Below are 12405 nucleotides of genomic sequence, written 5' to 3'. Positions count from 1 at the left end.
ATGGAAATGTAGGCTTCTCTTTTTAAGTCTTTCAGCATTTCAGTCCTATACCTGTTTTCCTACGTGTGTAACTCAAAAACCAAACCTTAGCAACTAGATTACATGGCTTGAGCCCAAGAGTAAATTTATTTAGCTCCAGTGTACACTGCCCACGGCACACCTGTTCCCTGCGGAAGATATTAAGCATTTCATGCACATCTACACATATTCTTGGGGCAGGAACCACAGCTGTTTGTAATTTAACTGTAGCTGTAATCCCAAGTGTGAAATAGAACTAAAACAGTCAGTTATGAGACATTAAAATAAGGACAGAGGCAGATGATCCTTTTGTGGAAGGGCCTCAAAAGTGTAAAATAAAGAATAAGGTAGTTATTCAATAATTTCCAAAACGAGCGAGCACTGTTGTACTATTTTCTGAAGATGAATAATGTTTTCAAGATTTCTTCCATAGAATGAAACAGCCTGTCCCCACAGGAGAAGATCTCTTCACTGCACCTCTGTTCCCACTTTTATATCACACCTATAGAGAGATCATTATTAGTTTCTGGAATCTTAAATGCGCTCATTAATCTGACCTTCTAGCCAGTGAAAGTAAGTTCTTTGTTATCTGAAGGAAAATGACCCAAATACCAATATGTCATTATCTTAAACACTCTGGAGTTGACTAATTTTTATTATTTACTAATTGTCTTCTGATGGTTTCTGTATTAGTGTGTTGCTTCCAGCTTCAAGTAACAGACAACCCAACTCGAAATGGCTTAAAGAATAAAAGGATTTCTTTTCTCTCATCACAAGGAGTCCCAAATAAGGGAGGCTCTAGGATTGATTAACTCAGAAGTTAAATCACATTAGAGAAGACCCAGGTTCTTTCCATGTTTTCACTCTTTCATCTGAATTTCCAGACTGAAAAAAAGTACAGTGTGTTAGCCAGGGTTCTCCAAGAAACAGAACCAAAAGGCTAGCTAGCTAGCTAGAGAGATTTCAAATAATTGTTTTACGTGACTGTGGTGGCTGGCAAGTCTGGAATATTTGTAGGATAGTCTGGAAACTCTCAAACAGGAGCTGTTGCTGCAGGCTTAATGCAGAATGTCTTCTTCCTCCGGGAAACAGTTTTGCTCGTAAAATCTTTCAACTGATTGGAAGCCTACTCAGATTATCAAGCATAACTTTCTTTACCTAAAATCAACTGGTTGTAGATGGTAACCACATCTACAAAATACTTTCGCAGCAACGCCTAGATGACTGTTTAACTGAATAACTGGGTACTATAGCCTAGCCAAGTGTACACATAAAATTATCACAGACAGTTTCTTTTTCTCATGCAACTCTTAAGCACAAAGAAACCTTTTTCAGAAGCTCCCCCCACCCCAAACAGACTTCCTCTCAATTTCTGTTGGCCAGTGCTGAGATTAGTACCCTTTATGAAAACAACCTTTTGCAAGGGAAATGAAATCAAAATTGCTTTAAACCAATTGGGTTTCAGCTGAGCCATGTAGGGCAAGAGTAGATATTAGGACTAAATATGGGAGGAGGGAGGGGAACATTGCTGTTGGGTAGACAAAAGAGTATCTGGATCATAGGAGGAACTCAATAAATATTTGAATGAATCAATAAATGAATGATGGGGACTTCCCTGGTGGTGCGATGGTTAAGAATCCGCCTGCCAATGCAGGGGACACGGGTTCGATCCCTGGTCCGGGAAGATCCCACATGCCATGGAGCAACTAAGCCCGTGCGCCACAACTACTGAGCCTGCGCTCTGGAACCTGCATGCCACAACTACTTAAGTCGGCGCGCCTAGAGCCTGTGCTCCTCAACAAGAGAAGCCACCGCAGTGAGAAGCCCAAGCACTGTAACAAAGAGTAGCCCCCACTCACTGCAACTAGAGAAAGCCTGTGCACAGCAAAGAAGACACAATGCCGCCGATAAATAAATAAATAAATAATTAGGAAAAAAAAAGAATGGTAATGCCAGCTGAGGATAATGAGTTCTAGTGCCTTTTCTCCAAATATATATACCCCATTCAAGAAACTACTTTAGCAGGTAAATAGTATACATGCTGTGTGCATGATGTATGACTCTTGTCTGTGTGAAATCACATTCAGATCTTTGCCACACACTGCTAGGGATTATCACTCATAAATACTAAGTGAATACTAACTATGCTCAGGGATGAACTGGAAAAGAAAGGCAGAGAAATACTATTCTAAGTTTATAATCTATTTAATTTAGGATATTAAATGCAAAAGCTTTCATGCTGATGTACTTGAACTCCTAATTCTAGAACACACACTAAAATATTGGGTTTTTTGTTTTGTTTTTATTTATTTATTTTTGGCTGCGTTGGGTCTTCGTTGCTGCATGCGGGCTTTCTCTAGTTGCGGCAAGTGGGGGCTACTCTTCATTGTGGTGCACAGACTTACTGCGGTGGCTTCTCTTGTTGCAGAGCACGGGCTCTAGGCACACGGGCTTCAGTATTTGTGGCACATGGGCTTCAGTAGTTGTGGCATGCGGGCTCAGTAGTTGTGGCTCGCAGGCTCAGTAGTTGTGGCACATGGGCTTAGTTGCTCCACAGCATGTGGGATCTTCCTGGACCAGGGGTTGAACCCATGTCCCCTGCATTAGCAGGTGGATTCTTAACCACTGCGCCACCAGGGAAGTTCCTAAGATATTGTTTTTTTGATAAATCAGACTGCAATTTAGAGAAATCTCCTAGGAAAGCAGAGAACCTCACCTGGGGACTATGCATTTCTCCAGGGAGTATCAAGGTATACTCAGGGAAAAAAAGTGTTACAACATAGTAACAAATGCAACGTGTAACATGTTACAACATAGTTTTTTATGTTTATCTAGTCAGGGCTTCTTTTGATCAAGAATCTGGGTTCATATAACTTGATATAGGAACAAAATGGAGATATGTTCAGAATAAATGGGATACTGATTTATTATACACGCATAAGCGTGCACACACACATACACATATGCACAACCACCACTACACCCAGTCTTTACTATTTTCTTACCACTTTAATAATTAGAGATTGTGTTATGTTCTTTTCATACTAAATTTTCATGGAAAATACTCAGCTGGTCCACAAGAAATTATTATTTTCCAGTTGTCTGGCTAAAATGCAACTTTATGTATTAAGAATATTATCAGAAACTTGTGAGGAGCTCCCGTGCATAAGAAGAAGTCTGTGACTAATTTCTCCTTCTTAAGCACTTCGGAAACCACTTCCCTTTCATCTTCCTGCTTTCCGTGTGAATTCTGGCCAATGTGTTCCTATGTATTCGTCTTGTAATCCGCAGAGTCCTTAAGATTTAGCTGGTTTCTTTCTATGCAAAATAGGAAGAACAATAGTTTTCTGAAATGCCTTAGAAGGTTCTAGATTTCTCTTTCCAATGTCAGTCTTTTCCACTAAAATGTGATATCCTTGGGGACAGGAATTATGTCATTTTCACCTTTATCCCTAGGTGCTCAATAAATGTTGGCCGGTTGAGGTAATGAGACATCCATGCCACATTAATTAGGTTCTCCCTCAAGTATTTTAAAAGCATCTCCTTCTACCATCCTATTTTCTGACTGTTCAACTGAGCTCTTGCTCTAGAACTACTTTTGTATTGTCCTTCATGCTTCTTCTTCCCAGGGGAGCTGTGTTGCATCAGAAACTCTTGACAAGAGTTTTGGACCTTGCTTTTGGTCACCATGTCTTACTTTTAGCTAAGATTGGTTCAGGTATGGACAAGATGCTAGATGAGGCTTATACAGGATAAGAGGTTGCTAACAAGTATATACTGATAATTACATTTGATAAACACTGATAATAAATGACTATGTATTGCCTGTCATAATATGGTGGTTATCTGGAGGTGTGAATAAGAATTTGAATATTTAACCAAGAAGACTGAGATACTCTTGGGAAAACAAAAAGATGTTTACTTCATGTAGACCCACTGAGGGTGGGAAAAGCAATGGTAATTGAATCAGTTTTATTAATGAAAAAGATTAAAAATTAGGCCCATGTACACTATTTCCATTACACCAAAACAAAGCAGGCAGGAAGAGTGACAGGTGTGTATTTTAAAAACTGTGTGGTTTGAACAAAATACCCTCTCCCTTTTGATTAGTTGAAAGGCTTTCTGGAAGTGGTTGAAATACGACATGGCATTTTAGTAAGATTTGAGAGAGTGCCTGATGATCTGGAAGTAAAATCAGGGCTGAGAAAGACAATCCAGGACCAGAGCAGATATGTGAGAAGGGTAAGACATGGCAGTGAGATCACAGATAAGAAAGGAGTGAGAAAAGCTCAAGGAGCAAATATTTAAAGTAAGACTATAAGTAGCCCAGGTTCAACATCTGGGTACCTAAGGGAGGAAAACAGACTCATTAATGCTGCCATCTTGAATTTACTTCTCAAAATTTTGAGTACATAGAGGGGATTTAACATTTTTATTGAAGTATAGTTGACTTACAATCTTATATTACCTTCAGGTGTACAACATGGTTATCCGATGTTTCTATAGATTACACACCAAAGTTCTTATAATATTATTGACTGTATTCCCTGTGTTGTACATGACATCCTCGTGACTTATTTATCTTATAACTGGTAGTTTTTACCTGTTAATCCCCTTTACCTATTTTCTCCATTCCCCAACCCCCCTCCCCCATGGCAAACACTAGTTTGTTCTCTATATTGATGAGCCTGTTTCTGTTTTGTTATATTCATTCATTTATTTTACTTTTTCGAGTCCACATATAAGTGATAACATACAGTATTTGTCTTTCTCTGACTTATTTCACTAAGCATAGTGCCCTCCAAGGTCCATTCATGTTGCAAATAGTAAAATTTCATTCTTTTTTTTTTTTCCCTTTGGCTGAGTAGTATTCCATTACACACACACACACACACACACACACGCGCGCGTATGTGTGTGTGTATGTATATATGTGAAATCTTCTTTATCTATTTATCATGGAGGTTCCTCAAAAAACTAAAAATAGAACTACTATGTGATCCAGCAATTCCACTCCTGGGTGTATATCTGAGGAAAAATGAAAACACTGATTCAAAATGATGCATGCACCCCAATGTTCACAGCGGCATTATTTACAATAGCCAAGATATAGAAGCAACCCAAGTGCCCATCAACAGATGAATGGATAAAGAAGATGTAATATATAAGCGGTGTTGGGAAAATAGGACAGCTACATGTAAAAGAATGAAACTAGACCATTTTCTCACACCATATACAAAAATAAACTCAAAATGGATTAAAGACTTAAAAATAACACCTGAACCCATAAAACTCCTTGAAGAAAAAAACGGGGATTTAATATTCTTAATTTAACTTCCTATTAGAGACCAAAAGGAATAGAGTGTTAAAATGGACTTGTTATGTCCTTTTTGTGGGTGCACCTCTAAAGGTGCAGAAGGCAAGATGGAGGCTCTTAGAAGGTACTGTCGCTACAAGAACTTATGTCTGAGACTTTTAAAAACTATTGAGATCTCCCTGTCGCTTTCCAAATCTGAAGTGAGAAACTTTCCAAAAATGCAAGGTTAAAGGGACAGGGAGTATCTTTTAATCTACTAGACACCAAGGAAACAGTAGACACTTTTCTAGTACTGTATTGCCTTTGCAGAGAAGTTTAAACTATTTGGTTTCCCTAAAAACTGAGAGTAGCGGTTTGCAATTGGGTGATGCTAAGTGGGCCCTGATGTGGGGAGGAGAGAACACACAGCCTGGCATATCATTGTGCCACCCATCCAGGAGATGAGTGGGGAAAGTAGAAACTCACCTGTCTTCTTGCTTTGAGTTTTGACTTCTAGATTACAATCGCAGAGTTCAGACAGCCCTTGGCAAATTGTTTGAGCTTGCTGAAATTAGATATGTACATACAGACCTAGTACCAGAGTATACCTTGACATTTGTATAGTTAGTCTGGCTTTTTCTAGATTCCACAGGATTTGGGGTTCTTGTCTCTACCTTCAGACTTCCATCTGCAGTGTGGAATTATCAGTCCCCAAAGATATGGCTAAGATAATTTTGCCCCTTAAAATAAAGGCCAAATGTGTCCCTCGAGCCATTATGTAATATCCTTCTATTGGGGGTGCTTGAGATAATAGGTGTGAGCATGCTTTATAAACTGTAAAGTGCTATCTAAATAAAAGTTTTGTGGCTATTGCGTGGTTAAACTAAGCTTTGCAATGAAAGAACTGGAATTGAACTGCAATTCTCAGTCTGGAGCCCACTGTCAATTAGGTTTATAGTTTCATCAATTTGCTATTTAATTGTTTCAAGTTATCCAAGTGCCAGGCAACGTTCTTGTATTCTTTCTTCCGTAAAGCAGTAGAACAAATACTTAAGTTTAACGTAAAAGTTGACATAGACGGAGGCAATATTTTTCTTTTTAGGACATTAAAAGACAGATATTTGGAGAAATGCTTTTAAAACATTTTGGAATCTGGCTAAGTCTATCCATGGCTTTCACCAGCTGTCCCCCTAATTTGTCTCTCGCAGCTTCTTCCCATCTTCAAGAGCCTGTATCAACGCTCTCCTCATGGATGTCAGTTGGCGCAGCGGCTCCATGTGTGGTCAGGGTTGTTGGAGTTCTAGAAGGGTCCGTGTCACTTTATTTTTAGACTCCTTGTGACTTAAAAATATAAGAAATACCATAATAAGGTTAACAAAATTATGGTATATTTTTTTAAATTATGTCTCTTTATTCATACTTAGATTAGGTTATTTTTACAATCTTTATTTTTGTGTACAGATGTGTTTAACAATTACTGAATTTCTAGGCCAGGTTCAGGTATCTAAAGTGCCTTTATAAGTAGTTTATATTGTCTAGACCCAAGGTATGCTGCAAGCCCAGTCTGGAGCAAAATTAGAAATAACATCTTTCTAAAGACAGGTTTAGTCATCCTAATCCAGTAATTTGTTTCCTTTCTCCGGCAGCAGGGCTGAGTTATACCTGGTTAGGCCACCATTCACAAGGGACAGCCAAGAAAACAGGGTACAGGTCACCAGAAACAAGACCAACCAGTCCACCATGTGTTACGGTACAGGTTTCGCTACGCAAATCACAAAACCTTTGTAAGATACGTGTGCCATCAAAAACGGGATCACTGCCATTGGTAAACCAGCAGCTACAGGAGCCTGTGTCACAGGTAAGATGCATCAAAAAAGACCATTTGCTATTAGGCCACAGAGAGCAGCATTAAGTCCAATATAAGTCGATCCATTTTCAAGCAGATTCCTTTCTGCTTCCGGAAGTTGGTTCATTTTCCTGGTTATGATATCAAGTTCTCCTTGACAGTATCGTCTGGTTCATGATTTTCCATCTTGAGCCTTACTCTTTCCACCCAGCACTCGCTGCTTCCTCTAGTCTTCTTCAGCCATGCGAGGGCTCACACCAACCTTTGCTCAACTCATCCAGGTGCAGCCCTCCTTCAGCATAGTTTCAGGGTTCAGACTTAACAAATGAATGCCCTTAACACAAACGAATAGATCTTTTAAAAACGTAAGTTGATGCACAAGTTTGATACACTGCACTGGGCACAAAGGTGATTAAGACATAATACTCTCCCTCAAGGAATTCTCAGTCCAGCAAACTGTGCAATAGTATATAATAAATAATTGCACATAATTGTCGATAAGGTCATACAACCAGAAAGTACTTAACACATAGTCTTTTTTCATAGAGAATGTCAAACCTTCAAACAGAAGTGCTTTCTTGTGTGGAAGCCTAGAGCAAGCGACTCTCCCGACTACTTCATGGGCCCTGAGCACACTGGGCTGGCTGTTCACCCCCCCAGAGACCCATTCTCTGGTTCTTTGAGGCTGCTGGCATATATGCAGCCACACCCTTGTTCATTGTGATTTTCAAGGTGACAGTGTGAGTTGCCATTTCACAACTGGGAAAGCCCCATTGTCTCCTGGCCCAACAGTGGTGCTGAAGCTTTTTTCAAATCGGTTCTCTCACTTTGAAAGCTCTTTTCATGTTTCAAAACACCAGAGAGAGCAAACTGATGCTAAATTACGTAATCTGTAGAGCAATCAATTGGACTAGGGGAAAGAAAAAAAAAGTTGGTCTGGTTATTTTGTTCCAGTCTGCACAGATAACACTCAATATCTTAATGGAGCTAAAACACATTACTGTCTAGGAGAGAGAGAGAGAGAGAGACTACAGTAACAAGTAGTCAATTTTCCCTCCTGAAAAACTTCATTTTGAGAAGACATACATTCTACACAAATCCTAGCTCCTGCTTGCACACTGTAATGCTTCAGTATACTAGGGATTCTTTGACCTCATGAGATACCTCCCCAATCCATGCCTTATATATCTCCTGTCTCACCAACTCAGAGCAATTGGAAGAGACTGAGAGATTCAGTTCTAAAAAACAAGCCTCATCATAATGGAAAATCCAATTAACTTTAGATATAGGAGACGCATACCAGCAGCACTGCTGTAATTTTACCTTCTATGAAAATGGCTTAGCTGTTCATTAGGTAGCATGTCAAAAATTAAACAACGTCAATTATTTTCCTTGTCTCGAGATCTAGCATTATCTGGGGAATTAGAAGACCGACCACTGATATACATTTCAACTAGATGTAATTCCTGAAATCTTTGTTTTTTACTGTTTTATCTTGCATGTTCTGGGACGAGAGAAAATAATTTTCTCTGGGGAACCCAGACTGAACTCCTGTTCAATGGTTTGTAGGTTGTGAAATGATGATGCAGATAATGTTGATGTCGTTTTGAGCTTTCCTAAGCGAAAAGTGATATGAAATAGTGATATTATCATGCTTACTGTCTCAGCTGCTTTGTGAGAGAAGTAAGAAAGTGATTGTTATCCCTGCTTACAGGAAGATAAACTGGGAGGCTGCAGGACTGGCTGAAATGTTCATACGTGATGGTTGATGGAGCTGAAACAAAAGCCAGGTCTCGACATCAAGCTCAGTGTCCAGCCTCCATACTATGCCTTCTCACACTGGCAAAGCTGACACACCCTGGGTTTCTCATGCAAGCCTGATTTTTATTACTTTTTCCAGATGTGCTTAGCTGCATTGAAAAATAAATCTATTCTTTTCCACAAAATGGCGAAGGATAGAAAGATGGTTAAGTCCTAATCCCTGTCCTCTAGAGGGTTAAAACAGTACCACAGGGCTTCCCTGGTGGCGCAGTGGTTGAGAGTCCGCCTGCCGATGCAGGGGACACAGGTTCGTGCCCTGGTCTGGGAAGATCCCACATGCTGCAGAGCGGCTGGGCCCGTGAGCCATGGCCGCTGAGCCTGCGCGTCCGGAGCCTGTGCTCCGCAACGGGAGAGGCCACAACAGTGAGAGGCCCGCCTACCGCAAATAAATAAATAAATAAATAAAACAGTACCACAAATACAAAGCAGAGAAATCATAGACAGCATATTAGAAATATAAGAAAATTATATTAAAGTCTTTCTGAAAGTAGGTAAAATATAAATTATAGGTGTGTAAACACATACTTATAAGTACAAGAGTGATACGGAAGTTTAAGGAGGTGTCTTTTGGTTGGGAGTAAAGAAAAATCAGGGAAAGCAAATGAGGGAAGAGGGGAGGATGATTGGGCTGCACTTCCCTTCCCTGTGGTTTCTTTTTGTTTAGCCAGCCTGCCCTTCCCCAGGCAGAGTTTCTCCAACTTAATGCTGCATGTAAGACTTAACCGAGGGAAACTTTTTAAAAATGCAGATTCATGTGTTCACAAACATCTAGATGCCATGGGCCCGCAGTGAGATCTTGAAATCTGCATTTTTAGCAAGGCTCCAGTGGCTGAGAGTCAAGCTTTGGACTTTGAATTGGGAAACAGTGCTTTGAGATCATGCCAATCATCAGTTTTAAGGAAAGGAGAGTTCCAACTTGGAAGATATAGATGATATAGGAGTCCACAAAGGGTGGTCTTTGCAATCTCCATCTGACATCATGGGAAAGTAGGACTGAAAGAGGAAAGGAAAAGACACCTCTCAGTAATTAACGAATACAGTCTTCTCCCAGCCCACGTATACTTGGGCACAGCCCTGTGTGCGTGCATCAGAGAAATCTGACTCCTGACAATGCTTCCACTTTCCCTGTCCAGCTCCTACATTTCCTCTGACCCTCCTATTATGCTTCATCTGGGGCACGGCTGCTCTCATTTTCCATTTATGAATAATTTGGGGCTATATTTAGGCATCTCCAGTCATTAGGTACCCACATTTCTGTACACAGCCTATAAGGTTTTATTTTTTTTTTTTAGAATTCTAGAAATTCATGAGAAAGAAAGCTCTTAATATTAGGTCACTTAGTCAATTACCTCCCTTCCTGCCTAATGCAAGATCATTCCCAATAGTCCTGTTTCTAGCTCTGTTGCCTATTTTTAAATGTACTAACTGATGGTGATTCTGCCACTCCCCTCAGGAGACTGTTATCCTGGCCCACCATTCTCAGTGTCAGGGGGCTTTCCCTGGTAATTAGCTCCAACTTGCTATTTCTTCCCCTTCCCATTATCCTTGGTTATCAATTCCCTTGTAACAACATTATTTCTCTCACAGTAGTTCTATATTTTTAGATAGTTTCCACAGTTTCACAAGCCACTGTTAAAAAGAGTTGAGCTACTCAGCCCATATCTTAATTAGTCACGCTGTTGGAGGATGAAGATGGACCTAATGCAAAGGGTCATTGGGTCCTGCTGTGTCCCGCCAAGGGCTGCATTATCTTGTGCCTGCATCTCCGTGCTTGTCTGCATTGATTTTATCAGTCTGAGGTCATCCTCCTCTACAGAGCAGCGTCTCTTTAAGCGTAATGTGTCTAGGTCACATGAAGGTTTATAAAAAAAGGGCCACCTCATTATCCGAAAAATGGGAACGAGACTGCCTACTTGGTTACATTTCTATGAATGTTAAATGATACCAGGTACACAAATAATTTAGCAAAAATTCTAGCATGCAGTAAATCTAATAAAATCCTGAGGCATATCGAAATGGTACTAACATGAATATACCTCACTCTGTTTTCAGCTTTACCTCATTCTGTTTTCAGCTTTGTTAATTGCTGGGTATATGACCTCATCAAAACTTATGTGCAATGATTAATTATATAATCCTTCACAGTTGCTGGACCGAGTATTCCTTGAGGAGAGGAATTGTGTCTTATTCACCTTTATGCCCAGGGCATCAAGCTTAAATGTATCAGCCTAAGTTGTTTTGCCTTCCTGAGCCTCAGTGTTCACTTCTGTGAAATGAGCACATATGATCTACCTTTAGGTCAGACATATTTTATGTCCTAGCTTATATCTTCTTAGCCCACAGTTTTGCTCCAGCCACTGCTGCAGCTACCTCACGTGCAGAGGAAGAGACCAACGACACCTCACCTCACCTGCACCCCGAGGAATCCTGCCATCACCTAAGAGACATCTGCGAGAGCCTGGGTCCGATCATCCAAGCAGTGGTTCTCACCGGGAAGATTTGGTGATCACAACTGTGGGAGGGAGGTGCCACTGGCATCTACTAGAAAGAGGCCGGGGACACTGTTAACAACCTGCGATGTCCCCAACGAGAAAGAATTGCCCAGCCCGTATGCCAATAGTGCTGCTGTTGAGAAACCCTGACAGAGAGACCCTACAGAAACCTCATCCGAGGAAGATGCCTCATAAGATACACTCCTTTCTCTTGTGTTCAGACCCTGTCCCCTTCACCGCTCTGGACTGGACCCATCAGAAGGTTATTTCTCTGCTCTATAAGTGCATACATGAATACAGCAGATTTATACTGATAAGGTGTGTGTATAATAGCAGAACATTGGTTTCTATCCTGTGGTGTCAGAACTGTAATGCTAGGAATGTTTAGGTCACAGCACCACCACAGGGGGATACATGCTCCTTGCTCCGGGAACAAACAGCACAGCTAAAGAATTGCAATACAGAAACGAAGGGAACAAGTGTAGAAGTAGATCTTGAGGGTACTCATATATGACGTTAGAGTGTAAGGCTGGAGAGGGGAGGATTTATTGACATTGGAACACTCTCCCATGATAGAGGGTTCGATGTCTTAGCAAGGACAAAAAAAAATTGGTCCTAATACACGGCTGGGATCATTCTTTGAAGCTTGGACCTGGCCAAAGTAAATCAGGTATAAAAATGCTTTGGCAGAGTATTTGGGAAAAGGATCAAAAGGCTCAGAGAGAGAGATGGGAATGCTGTAATAGATTTATGTTAGATCAAAGAAACCTCCACCTGACTATGATCTCTGAGGAGGCCCAAAAGACACTCTTCCACTCAGTCAGTAAAGAATGCATGGGGGCTTCCCTGGTGGCGCAGTGGTTGAGAGTCCGCCTGCCGATGCAGGGGACACGGGTTTGTGCCCCGGTCCCGGAGGATCCCACATGCCGTGG

The 12405-nt window shown here is 40.8% G+C and overlaps 1 pseudogene; it reads right to left on the bottom strand.

The window, feature by feature from the left end:
* Positions 1-6788: 6788 nt before the first annotated feature.
* LOC132521813 (transmembrane protein 126A-like) lies at positions 6789-7346 on the bottom strand (annotated as a pseudogene).
* Positions 7347-12405: the final 5059 nt, after the last annotated feature.

Source organism: Lagenorhynchus albirostris, chromosome 6 (genome assembly GCF_949774975.1).
Source record: "Lagenorhynchus albirostris chromosome 6, mLagAlb1.1, whole genome shotgun sequence".
In the NCBI taxonomy this organism is placed as follows: Eukaryota; Metazoa; Chordata; class Mammalia; order Artiodactyla; family Delphinidae; genus Lagenorhynchus; species Lagenorhynchus albirostris.
This window is presented reverse-complemented; position numbering and strand designations above follow the sequence as displayed.